Source organism: Rhipicephalus sanguineus, chromosome 1 (assembly GCF_013339695.2).
Source record: "Rhipicephalus sanguineus isolate Rsan-2018 chromosome 1, BIME_Rsan_1.4, whole genome shotgun sequence".
NCBI lineage: Eukaryota > Metazoa > Arthropoda > Arachnida > Ixodida > Ixodidae > Rhipicephalus > Rhipicephalus sanguineus.
This window is the reverse complement of record NC_051176.1, coordinates 321,596,326-321,609,414: the sequence shown is the minus strand read 5'-3', so window position 1 is coordinate 321,609,414 and position 13,089 is coordinate 321,596,326. Positions and strand designations below refer to the sequence as shown.

The 13,089-nt window shown below is 52.7% G+C and overlaps 1 protein-coding gene across 1 annotated transcript in view; it reads left to right on the top strand.

Annotated features, from left to right (window-relative positions):
* Positions 1-13,089, top strand: part of LOC125757602 (uncharacterized) — a 64,835-nt gene that overhangs the window by 1,138 nt on the left and 50,608 nt on the right. The gene's annotated exons all lie outside the window — the stretch shown is intronic.

Genomic DNA, 13,089 nt, shown 5'->3' with positions numbered 1-13,089 from the left:
CCGCGTACCGGGCAAGCAGTCTTGCTGGTGCGCACGCGCCGTTTATTTCGGTCATTATTGCCGGCCGCGAATTTTCGGCGTTGCTAGACACGGGCGCAAGCGCTTCGTTGTTTGGCGAACAGGTTTTGTCCCACTTGCGGAAGCACTCGGTGCGCTTGCGGGACAGCCGAACGACATTCACCCTCGCGAAAGGCGTGGCCCAGTCGGCTGGCGCCGCAAGGTTGACTGTCAGATGGGGAGATCGAATGAGACGCACGCGTTTCGTTCATCTTCCAGGGCTCAGTGTTCCTGTGATTCTCGGTCGGGGCTTTCTCCTAAAAACCGGTATCGTTGTGGACATTGCGAATGGCGGCTATCGCGACGGACCTTTTTCCCAGCTCAAGCCGTTCATCAGCCCGCCGGCGTATTCAACTGCCTGTGCAGTAGAGGCGTCGGAACCGTGTCGCGTGCAAAGTTCGGGGGCAGGCCCCTGCGCTATGCGCTCGTCGGCTCAAAATCCCCATCGGGATCGAGCGGCACGACACGCAGAGGCTCCGCATCCTTTGACCGCCTGTGCGACTCATTTGGATGATACACAGAAGGCTCGTTTGTCGGCACTGTTACGCGAGTACGACGAGCTCTTCACCGATCAGCCGGGCTGTACTGAGTTGGTGAGCCACGCGATCGAAACTGGCGACGCGCTTCCTTTGAAGTGTAACCCGAGGCCCGTCAGCCTGGCCAAGAGGCACGTTATTGACGGCTTGCTGGACGATATGCTTTCAGCTGGCATTGTTCGCCGTTCGTCCAGTGCCTGGGCGTCTCCAATTGTGTTAGTGCCTAAGAAAGATGGCAGTCATCGCCTGTGCGTAGACTACCGCCGTCTGAACGGAGTGACTCGTAAGGATGCCTATCCGCTCCCCACGATTAGCTCCATCGTAGGAAACCTCGGCACTGCGCGGTACTTCACCACGTTAGATGCCTCCAAAGGTTACCTACAGGTCCGGATGGATGAGCGTGACCGGTGCAAGACCGCGTTCACCTCCCACAGAGGGTTGTTTGAGTTTACTCGTATGCCCTTTGGTCTTTGCAATGCTCCTGCGACTTTTCAGAGACTCATGGACCGCGTCCTCGGGGAAGCAAAGTGGTCATACTGCATGTGCTACCTCGACGACATCGTGATTTATTCACAAACCTTCGAAGAGCACTTGGCTCATTTTGCCGATGTGCTCGGGAGGGTGAGGGCTGCCGGGATGACGTTAAATCCCGCGAAAGCTCAATTAGCGCAGACTCGAGTTCAGTTACTTGGGTTTACGCTGGGCGAAGGCTCCATTGAGCCAGACCGGGAGAAACTTCGAGCAATCCTCGATTTCCCCGCGCCCAAGGACGTACGCGGCCTGCGCCGCTTTCTTGGAATGGCCAACTTTTACCGGTCGTTCATTCCGTCCTGTGCCCGAGTGCAGGCGCCCTTGACCAAGCTCTTGGGTAAGTCTGCGGTGTGGCGATGGGGACCTGAGCAGCAAGAGGCGTTTTGCCATCTGTCTAGCGCCATTGCGGAGACAGCGCAGCTCAAGCTCCCCGACCTGACCAGACCGTTTGTTGTCCAGACTGACGCGAGTGATCTGGGATTAGGAGCAGTTCTCCTACAGGAATACGATGGCGTGTTGCAGCCGCTGGCCTTTGCCAGCCGCTCGCTGATACCCGCGGAGAAGAATTATTCCGTGACTGAGAGGGAGTGTCTCGCCATCGTGTTTGCACTGCGTAAGTTTGACGTCTACCTGGATGGGACGAAGTTCGTGGTGCAAACAGATCACAGCGCGCTAAGCTGGCTGATGCGGCTCCGTGAGCCTGCGGGCAGGCTGGCGCGCTGGGCTCTCCTAATACAGCATTATGACTTTTCAGTGCAGTATCGGAAGGGGAGCACTAACGTGGTAGCTGACGCGCTATCTCGTGCCCCAGTGTCTACCGGGAGCCTGGATTCTGGTGCGACAACCGCTAGCGGTGCCTTTGCGCAAGCAAGCGTCGGGGGCGAAACGGCGGCCGAGCCGCCGAGCGGAGAGAAGGGTGAGTGCGCCGACGAGCGAACCCTTTCCGCGAGCCAGGCAAGCAGCGCGCTGCGAAGCGGGCGAGAGGGTGAGCAACTCCGAAGCGAACCCATGACGCCGACGCAAGCGGCAGCGATGGCTGCAGTCCTGAGTGGGAACGATACCAGGCTCCCCTTTGGGAGAATGGGAATCGCTTTCAGCAGGCAAGAGCTACTGAAGGCCCAGCAAGATGATCCGTTTTGTCGCGAGTTGAGCGACGGTCTCAGGGAGACGGAGCGCCGTGACGCTGCTGGTAGTGCGGCGGGCGCAGGGGGACGGGAACCGGCGTGTGTCGCTGGGTCCCCCGCGGATACATACTTGCTGGACCATGACGGGCTCCTGCTGAAATACATAGCCACCGATGAGGAGTCCGTGGACCCGTTTAAGGTGGTTATGCCCAAAAGTCTGAGAGCCGCACTGTTGCGATCCTCTCACGACGAACCCATGGCCGGTCACCTGAGTGGCTCCAAAGTTTTTGCAAAACTGAGCAAGACTGTGACCTGGCTTGGCATGAAGCGTGACATTTTCCGCTATTGCCGTTCCTGCCATGTCTGTCAAGCGGTGAAATCAAGGGGTGGCAAGCCGCCCGGCCTGATGAAACCGATTGTCAGTGAGCGTCCGTGGCAAGTAGCCACCTGCGATCTAATGGGGCCGTTCCCCAGAAGCAAGCAGGGGTTCATACATCTGATGGTAGTCGTGGATCATTTTTCGAAGTGGGTGGAATTGTTTCCGCTTCGGAAGGTGACAGCGCGAGCGGTGCTTGAGAGGCTGCAGGAAGTGTTTTGTCGGTTCGGCTTTCCGGAAAGACTGATTACTGACAACGCGTCGTATTTCACCGCTCGGGTGTTTGGTGATACGTGCCGTTCCCTAGGAATTAATCACTGCACCACTTCGCCCTACCATCCCCAGTCCAATTTGACGGAGCGAACCAATCGTACGCTCAAACCGATGTTGGCGGCCTTTGCCGAAAGTCAAAAGGACTGGGCAGACCATTTGAGTGAGCTCGCGTTCGCAGTCCGAACCTCCGAGAGTCGCTCTACTGGTTTCTCTCCTGCTTTCCTCAACTTCGGAAGGGAGTTGGCAAATCCGGTGACCAGTGTCATGCAATGCCAGCTCGGAGACTAGGAAGCACCAGCAGACTGTTCTGCTTACGCATCAAAGCTTCGGGACAGGCTTTGTCGAGCTCTCCGTAGAGCAAGGCAGAGTTTGGCAGCGGCCAGGGCTGCGCAGAAGGCCCAGTATGACCGGAAACATCGCCATCTTTCATTTAAGGTAGGTGATCTTGTCCTGAAGCGCAACCACGCTCTTAGCGACGCGAGCAAGGGGTTCTCAGCCTCGCTCGCTCCTAAGTGGCTTGGTCCGTACCGAGTGGAGAAAGCTTGGACTCCGCTCGCGTACTTGCTGAAAGATCTCCCTTCGGGAAAACTCAGCCGTGCCCACATCGCAGACCTGAAAGCCTTTGCATCGAGGTCTGACGAGCTCCCGCCAGCGCCCAGTGGCACTGCGCGCAAGCAACGGGGCACACCCGGGACGGCGGACCGCATTCGGACCACGCACCGGTATAATCTGAGGAAGCGGTCACCTTAGTGATTTCGCGCCGGACGGCGGACTTATTTCCGTAACCGAAGGCCCTCACATTACTATCTAGCCTCAGTTGCCTAACTTCTTTACGGCCTGTGCTCGCAAAGAAGTCGGCCCCCGCCCAGTTTGCCTGCTATTTTGTGTGTTTGAGTGTTCATGTTTATACTTGATGTGTTTTTTCTTTTTTCGTATTTTCCGCGTATGGAGTGTCATTTTGTTTTGTTTGCTTTTCGCTGTTTTTTTTCCTTTCGCCGGCGGAAGGGGTCGTGCATACTGGTGCTTACGCGGGGGGAGGACAACGAAGGACGCTTCGCGCCTTCCATTGCGTGGCGCGTTGGGAGAGGCCCGTCTTCGGAGCTGTGTGTGCGTGTGTGTGTACGTGCGTGGTGGCATCTGTGCGTGCCCTGGAAGTGTGCGGCGTGGGTGACGACACCATAGGAAACCACCTTCACCCTGTCGCCGTGGACCCTGGAGGTGTTCGGGAACCCGCTGACGTCAGGCGGACCGCCCGACTGTGTCCTTGTCTCGGCCGTCGTCGAGAAGCCTAGCTGCCGTCTGCCTCACGGCTGCTGCGCGAGGCTAGCTGACATGGTAGCTGCGCCCGGCTCTCTGCCGACGCCGGGACGCCTTGCAGGATTACAGCAGAAGGACCGGCCGTCCCAGCGCGGTCTTTGGTCATCCAGCCTGGAATTCGGGACCTCCGAACCACCACCGAAGCGGCGTTCGTCGGACTCGTGGGTCTGTCGTCGACTAGATCGACGAGCCGAAGGTGAGCCCGTTCCGGGCATGCGGACATCAAACAGGCCTCTTGCCTCGCACTCTGGCCAGCAACATTACGCACGCCTCCCCTTCGCGCCGTGGACGCTCTCCCGTGTGAGCATCACGAACACTCGCCTTAATTTCTTTTACCCCCTTCCGTAGCATCATATTGTATAGTATAGTGTATTTCAAGTGTATTGTGTTATTATTTCTTTTTTTTTTCATTTTTTATTTGTAGAGTAATTAGCAGCAGTTGTGGGCCTGGGCTGAGGTTAGCTGTTGCTCATTGCATAACGCCTTTGCATGCATGGGCGACGACCGGCTTGCCTTTGCGGACCGGTATAGGGTGATTTAAGGAGAGGAGGATGTGGGGATCCGAGGCGCGCCCGAAGCCACTGCGCGGGCATTTCGAATCCTTTCCCTCTCCCGTTCTCCCGCGACGGCAAGTGGCGCCATTTTGCGCTACCCGCGCGACACTCGTGGTGGCGCTGCAGCGCGGTCGGAGAGCCGCGAAATTCGGCGACTAGACGCGCGGGCAGGCCGGACGAACTCTCTCTCTCCTCGGGACGCCGCTGGGTAAGCACGTATTTTCCTTCCGGTCCAACGTCCCCTTTGGGAATCGCTGGACTGTAGCCTGCCTGGTGCCTCGGCATCCTTGCAGGCGTGTTTACCTCAGTGTTAGCTCCGGTTCGTACGTGAAGCCAAAGAGCGGTGCCTAGTGCTCGCGCGCGGTCGTACCACGCCGAGTCGCACTTGCCGGAGGCCCACACGTACGGAGATTGCCCTAACTCCCGCGACCAGGCCCAGTGGTCATCGCGAGAGTGCGCAGCATAGCCGCGAGGGACCTTTTTCCCGAGCGGCGTGTCAAAGCTCGCCATTGCGAGCTGCGACGTGCTTCGCGGAACCCCTTGGTGTATCGTCCGCGCGGGAGGCCCTTTGCTTCCCTGTGCCCCGGGAGCGGACGTGTACTGTGTGTGTGTGTTGGGGTGCCGCAGAAGGCAAATAAAGTGTTTGTGTGTGTGTTAGCTCGAACACTGTGTTTATGCTGCGCGGCGCTCAACGCCTTTGCTAGCTGAGCGCGTGCGGAGCGGTGCGCTAAACGTAAGCAGGCGACGGTAGACGCGGCCCTGTGGCTCGCTAAGCCTGAACCCGCGGTAGTCTTCGGCTCCGGTGAGCATCGAGGCTACCACACCTCGGAAGGTCCCCCTCGTGTGTGTGCGAGTGTTTGTGGCCCCACTCGGGCGACCACGAAAAAACGAGGGGTGTGCAACTACAGACAAAAGAAAGCAGAAAAACGGACAGTGTGCGTGCGATGTGAGTGAACTGAGCAGATCTGTGTGGGCAAAGTATGTTTTGAATAGCACCACAGTTTTCCCTTTTTTCCTTTTTTTTTCAAAAAATGTATTTTTCCAGAAGTGTGGTTTGCTGGGCTTGTTCGTATGAATCCCCAGCAATAAACATCATAAACTACGAGATGAGGCACACATATGTAGAATGACACGTACGACAACTGTTTTGTACTTGCTGTGTGTTCCTTTCTGCCATTGCTAAATAAACACCGCCACAGTTAAGTGAACTAAATTAACAATTAAACACAATTAAGATGTATACCTCCGCTTCTACAAAATTTAGGCCACTCGAACTTCTTTTGTACCGGCTTCCTTTCCTTTATGCATCGCAGCATTTACCCGGGCAAAACTACACTCACAGAATAGATCGAGTAAAAAAGGCGTCTTTTTGTCCCACAACAATAATCGTCATTTATTGTGCCTGCCTTTCCTTGCATTATCGCTGTGCGCCCCGGCACTTTCTAGTCACTAACGGCGCATGCGTTATCAACGTGACAGCATTCCTGATAGGAAAGTGGCCAGCGCCGAGTTTTCAAGAAAGGAAACGCAAGCAAGGCAGATAACGATTATTGTTGTGGGACAAAAAAGACGCCCTTTTTACTCTATCTGTCCTGTGAGTGTACGGCACGATAGGAGTACGTGTCGCGAAAGTATAACCCATCATGTTTCAACTGCACTTGCTGTGCTCTGTACTTGCTAGATTAGGCTACAACCGAAAACTTGGCAGGATACTCTCGCTCCGATTCGCCATGTATCACATACTTTGGCAAGTTGTGCATCGGACTGTTGCGCTTCAGGACGTGGCTTCGATTTCCGCCTACAACAGGCGCATTTCCATGGCAACGAATCCAGGAACACCCCGCGTATATATTTCTGTGCACTCTAAAAGTGTTCAGGAGTGCCCCATGGTGGTGTTCCTCATAATTACATCAAGCTAGCTCCAAGGGGACGCGGGCGCTTGCGAACTCTTCACTCTGAGTTGGACACCACGTGCAACAAGGCGCTCGCGTGGTTACCCTGCCTCCGCCCCCGCTTCTGTCACGCGCACCTTTAGACAGCCTGTGGTTACAGCCTAGGAACTGCGAGCTCACTTTGCGTATTTATCTGATTCATTGCTCTTGCTTTTAATGATTGAACTTTGGGTTGTGGAACGCGGTTTCTGTCAGCCCAGTATCGCAAACCTCACACCTCAATTTGTATACCTGTTTGCTTGAATCACAAATAAAGTTTATATAAAAAGCCTTAGTGGTAAGCTTCGGCCGTATTTGCGGTCACCCTGTGGCATGTGTGAACACATATTCATTGGGATTTTCTGAATAGTCTACATCTCTTCTGGCACTTGGATTTGAATGTTTCGGCCCTAAATAGTAGGCCTCCTAAGTTTTTTATTTCTTCAGTAAACTTCCTCAGGCAAGGTTTTACAAACGGCAGGTAGCATACATGCGTGATACGCTTGGGGTCCCGGTTCGTTCGCTGCTGTATGTCCTTGTGCGCAGCCCATATCAGTGACCATATCAGTGACGTATCAGCAATTCTTGCTGTAGCGGGAATTTGCGTCCAATGCTGATGTGGTGAGCAGGAAACCCGAAGTATGACATCGTTTCACGCAACACAGCTTTGCCGTCAGAAGACAGTGACATCCGATTGATAGCCTCCGGCCGGGAATCTTATGCGCGTGCCTGTAGGCTTGTGTTGCTGCACTGGTGGCAGAAATCAACAGCTATTCCTCGATATCTGCGCAGTGCATGCTGTTGTGCTCGTGACACGCGATCGAACACCTCCTCTCTGTTTTCTTTGATCAGGTCGGGCTTTATCTGCTGCCACTTTCGCCTGAAGGAGAAACGTTAGGGGCTAACAATTCAACATCTTTGGAAAGTCTGCCGTGCTGAGAACTTGTGATGTCTGAGGATAGCGGGTCGTAAACTCGTAGCGTAAGTCGTAAGGCTGACGAGCCGACGTAGCCGAACTAGACTTGTGCCTAGTAGCCAGACAAGAAGAGAAGCGGTTTTGAAAACGATAAGTTTATAAAAGTATAGTGGGTATCGTTGTGCATAAAACACGTTTACATGAAAGCGACAGATGTGCATCGCGTTCATGTAAACAATGGCAATTCGCTAGGAAGGCGCATTGCACTAATACGTCAGACAGGGGTGGTTTGCGAGTCCTGGTCGAATCACAGGCTGTAAATCATGAGGAGAGTGACGGTGGCCTCCCGTCGTGCGAACTCTGGGCGTGCCTCTTTCGCTGTAAGGGATTCATATTAGCGCAAAGCAAAAAATAAACACTCGAGAAGGGAGTGGGAGGGAGCAGAAAGGTCAGGCGCTGAAACCTTTCTGCTTCCACCCACTTCTTTCTGTAGTCTTTATGTCTCTTTGTTCGCGCTAATATGTATCTCTTTATATAGTGGTTCATGAAGAGAAAAAGGTGGCAATTTTTGTCTCCCGTGCTTGAGACACGCTAAGCGCATGTATCCCTCTGACATCAACGAACTCGGCCAGCAACAAGTCTTATGGTAAATTCCATTGGCGGATTCGGAGTGGCCGACGAACTCTACGCCGGAGCACTCCACTCCGTGGAGAGCATCCGAAGGAAATCTGCCAATGGAACACAAGCGCCCTTGCCAGAGCAAACGGTAGGGGGCGCTAGCGCACATCTACTTCGCAAGCGCCCAGCATTCCTCGCAGTTCGCGCGGTTCGCCTTCACGGGCGCGAGCGGAGAGACGGACGTGGTCGGACAGCGCATTTCATCGCACACGCGTACACCCCGCTCTGCGCACGCACGGGGAGCTTGCGACTTCCGGTCGAATCCGCCGCTTTTCGCGGAGTAGCGAGAGCTGCTCCGTGGAGTGGATCTGGCGCCGGAGCTGCTCTAGATCTGCCAATGAAACATACAGGGAGCACTCTCATCCGCCAATGGAACAGACTTGCTCCGAATGGAGCAGAAAAACTGTTACCGAAAGTGCTCCGAATCTGCCAATGGAATTCACCATTACTCGCTCGCTATAACCCGACACCACATGGCCGCTGCGGCGAAGAAAAGACGAGGGGTTCTGTAAACGGCGTCGCATCGCCTTTCCGAAACGCGCTTGCAAAGCCGATGCGCTGTCGCATTCACGTAGACGGATTAATAACCGGCCAGCTGGGGCGACTCCATTCATTCAACAAGACACCGACACGCCCATCTCCGTCTGAGTGTGGTCCTGCTCGTCTTCCCACAGTAAGAGTGTGCCTGTGTTGACAGTTTGCCGTAAACTGGCACGGCACGCACCTCGTTCACATGAATGCGGCAACTGGCGCATCGCATCCATGTAAACGGGTGTAATGCGCTGGGAAGGCGCATCCCACAAATGCGCCAGGCAGGTGTGGATTTCGAGGGGTAAGTCGACTCATGAACCACCTTACACAATTGAAGGGGAACGCCGGCCCCCCCGTCGTGTCGGCTTCGAGTGCACCTCTCCGATACTACACAACAGCTGCGGGGGCAGAAAGCGAGGACTTCTCGGGGGTTCATGCGCTCCATGTAAAGGGCGGCGCATTGCTCTAGGAAAGGTGATGTGCTACCGCTGCATTCTGTCGCATTCTTGTAAACGCAGCTGGAACGTGGTACTGTTTTCCATGGCAACGCAGTCTAATTGAGTTAGTGGGGGAGACAAGGGTTTCCCGAAAGTCTGTAGGCTAACCAGTCCTTCCCGGGAAGAAGGGGTGCATGATGCACGAGGCAACACCACGAAGACTGAGGTAGTCTAGACTAAGTCCCTAGATTTTTCCCTGTTCTTGCTTAAGTACCGACAACCATTGAAGCGCCGCCCGACGAATCTCATTGGCTAACGCTCGTTTTCGGTAGCCATGTTCTTCCTAACGCTTTTCCAGCACCTGGTAAAATGCGTCCCCCTGCTCACTAATGACAGGGGGTTGACGGGAGGGGAAAAGCGCGTCGCGTTAGCATATTGTCCGCTGAAAATGCGTGGCTAATGTACTTAGACGCCTGGCTTTGTAAATCTTCCAATTTAGGAAGAAAATGGCGGCGGACGCCAGCTGCACAGAGAGGGCCAGTAGAGGGCAGTTGTCGGTACTTTAGTAAAAAGGAAATCCTAGGGACTTTAGTCAAGACCACATGAGTACAGAGATGGGGCATAACATCCACTGTGCTAGCTTGAAGCTGAGGGCAGCATGGGGGGGGGGATTGAGTGAGAATGAAACAGTAATAAAATGTGTGCTGCAGCACGAAAGCTGACAGTCTGTGCTTAGTAACGGGAGACACTAGAGAATGGAACGCATTTCATTCGCATCCTCTGGTGTCCACTGCTCGCGTAGAGTGCTTCTTTTGAGCTTGTCGAGCATGCGCTGTGCACTCTTAGAAAAAAGTTAGTAAATGGTTAGTAATGCTTGCATTTACTAGTTTCGAGCGTATTTTACTACCTTCGTGAAATCTGTTTACTAGCCAGCAGTAGTAAAGGTCGTAAAGTGCTGCCCTTCACTAACCAGAAAGTTTACTTGGTGTTTTTTAACTAACTACTAGCCAAGCACGTGGCCAGACCTTTCGTAGATGCGCAGTATACTTTGCCGTAATCGTGATGGTATTTAGCGAAATTTAAACATACTTCAATTTTATTGATTACCTGGAATTAAGTTTTGTGCTACGTGATGGCACGCATATAAGCAAATATAAGGGCACCGATAATGTGTAGAAAACTTCAAATATTCTTCTAAATTCTACGATTGCTAACCAGTACACAGTGTGCTATCCCAAAGTAGGAGCATAAATAATCTTCAAGCCGAGTAGATATCGGCTACGTAAAAGTCTTGCTATTCTGTGTGTGCGCTTGCGTGTGTGTTCTCATTTGTGATCAGTTCATGCCTCTATGTATGTTGCTGTGATGTGTACTTACCATGGTAATTACATGAAGTAATTAGCGGCCATTAGTTGCCCCGCCACGGTGGTCTAGTGGTTATGCACTCGACTACTGACCCGAAGGTCGCGGGATCGAATCCCGGCCGCGGCGGCTGCATTTTCGATGGGGGCAAATGTTTGAGGCCCATGTACTTAGATTTAGGTGCACGTTATAGAACCCCAGGTGGTCGAAATTTCCGGAGCCCTCCACTACGGCGTCTCTCATAATCATATCATGGTTTTGGGACGTTAACCCCAGATATTATTATTATTAGCGGCCATTAGTTAATATACGAGGACATGCCACTTCGTTTTTTTAATCCTTTAGGTACTTTTGTAATAGAATCATCTGATATGGCAATGCACACGCACATATAAACAAAATAGGCGTAAACTCTAATTGGCTAGTTGCTAGCGCGGTTACTAACTTATTAATGGACTAGCCATTCCAGCTAGTACTATTCACTCACTACTAGGTAGCAAGTTCCACTAACCTGCATTTTACTACCTTCACTTACTAAGAGGCTAGTGTATTTTGTGACAAGTAACAGTTAGTATTTAGTTAGTGAATATGCCGACCTTTTTTTCTAAGAGTTGTTTCGATCGGCGAATCACCCTTTGCCGCGGGCGCCGGGACGGAATAAAGGCCGCCTCACTTTGCGGCGATAAGGAAGACGCCGGCGGTTTCTCATGCACCAGGAGGTGCATAGTTGCAATTGCTCGAAAACAACACCATTGTCACTGGTGCCGGAGCGGAAATGCGACACATGGCGCGTTTGTGACCCAGGAAAGGCCGCGACGCCGAGTTTCCGCCGAAGACTGACCTCGGACCACCGCACTGTGCGTCTCCGGCTGTTGGCCGGCTTTCGAACATTTGGAAGCTTAGGTTACATTCGGAGCTTATGTTACACGAAGTGAAGAGAGCACACCTAGTCAAATAGAATTTGTCTTCTCCTACAGACGAACTAGAAGTGTTGGGTATTGGCCTCGGAGTTACGGAGTCGCCTCTATCGGACGCGCCTCGATTGCGTGCTAGGCAGGATACCGCCAGCGCGCTCCCCATAGGTTTTGCTGTCGCGCTCTACAAAAACACCTCGCGGAAGCCCTCCAGGGCATTTCTGTAAGTACTTCGAAATGAACTGTGTTCTTTAATGTCAAAATAATCTTTTCGACGAACTGAAAGCACAAGATAGTCTACAGTCGCTGTCTCTTTGCAGAAAACCGAGCACCCGCTTCACGCTGTCACCCCGCGTTGCAGACCCCTGAACCGGCTTCTTGCGTGAAAGGTAGTCACTCACTGAGTGCAAACTATTGAAATATCTTGTTAGAGTAGACTGCCTGTATAACCAAACGGAGCATAACAGAAGAAGCCCAAGCCAGCGATCGCACGGGTTTGCCGACGACTGACAGTGCCTCTGCATGTAGAGCGTCTGCATGTATGTTCGTACTGATGGTTTCGCTTTGCTACGAGCGCATTTTGGCACCGCGCTGTGAACTTTAGCCTGCCGCAAAATAATAGAATTTGTGAGTAAACAAACAACTACTGTTGCGCGGACGCTATCAGAGCAGTTCAAAACAATTTCCTTACACTGCGGCTTCGGTGCGCATGGCAACTTTGTGATCTGCCGTCCCGACGATTCAGTGTTTTTTTTTTTTTGGTTTAAATTCGGGTATGTTTCAGTGTCATTTGACAAGTTGTCTCGCACTGTGTATTGATCGGTCTTCTCAGCGGCAATGCAAATGCCGCTGCTTATGTTTCTTTATTCCACGCATTCGTTTCGTTTTGTGCTCACACAAAACGTGAGCAAATGCGACCCTTTTTTTAATGCTCCTTAATTATCGTTCCGTTGCATTCCAGTGAACTTGCCGCTCTCTGTCATCAACAAATTCATAGACCAAAGCTTCACCACTTCGAGATTGCTGGTGGAAGAAGCCCAGTCTACGAGACCGAGCAGTGTAGCATAGCGACGCACCTAGGAAAAGAAAGAAAATACAGTACGTTTGCGGACTTTGTTCTGCCCGTCGGCTGTGAACTAGGACCCACATGAACTTGAAACGCGGTGAATAAAATAGAAGTTATTGCAGCAACCAACAGCCGCAAACAAGTAGTAATTTTGGCTGTACCCCACAATTTTGGCAGCAGTGTCGTGTCTAACGCCAACAGGGTGGCATCTTTCCCACGTAAATAAATGAGCTCCAAGAAAATACCTAGGGTTGGCCGGTGGGCCGATCACGGAGGCACTGCAAAATTTATGTAGCTTATGAAGCAATGCATGCCTCATCAAATAGGAAGGTTGCCCATCGGCGTCAACACGAGTGATGCAAAAAATAATCGTCACGTGATGGTGTCCCCATATGACGTCATCATGACGTCACAGATCGCCAAATATGTAGCGTCATTATGAGTCACATAATGCGACGTCACATGATGACTTATTCACGTGCACGT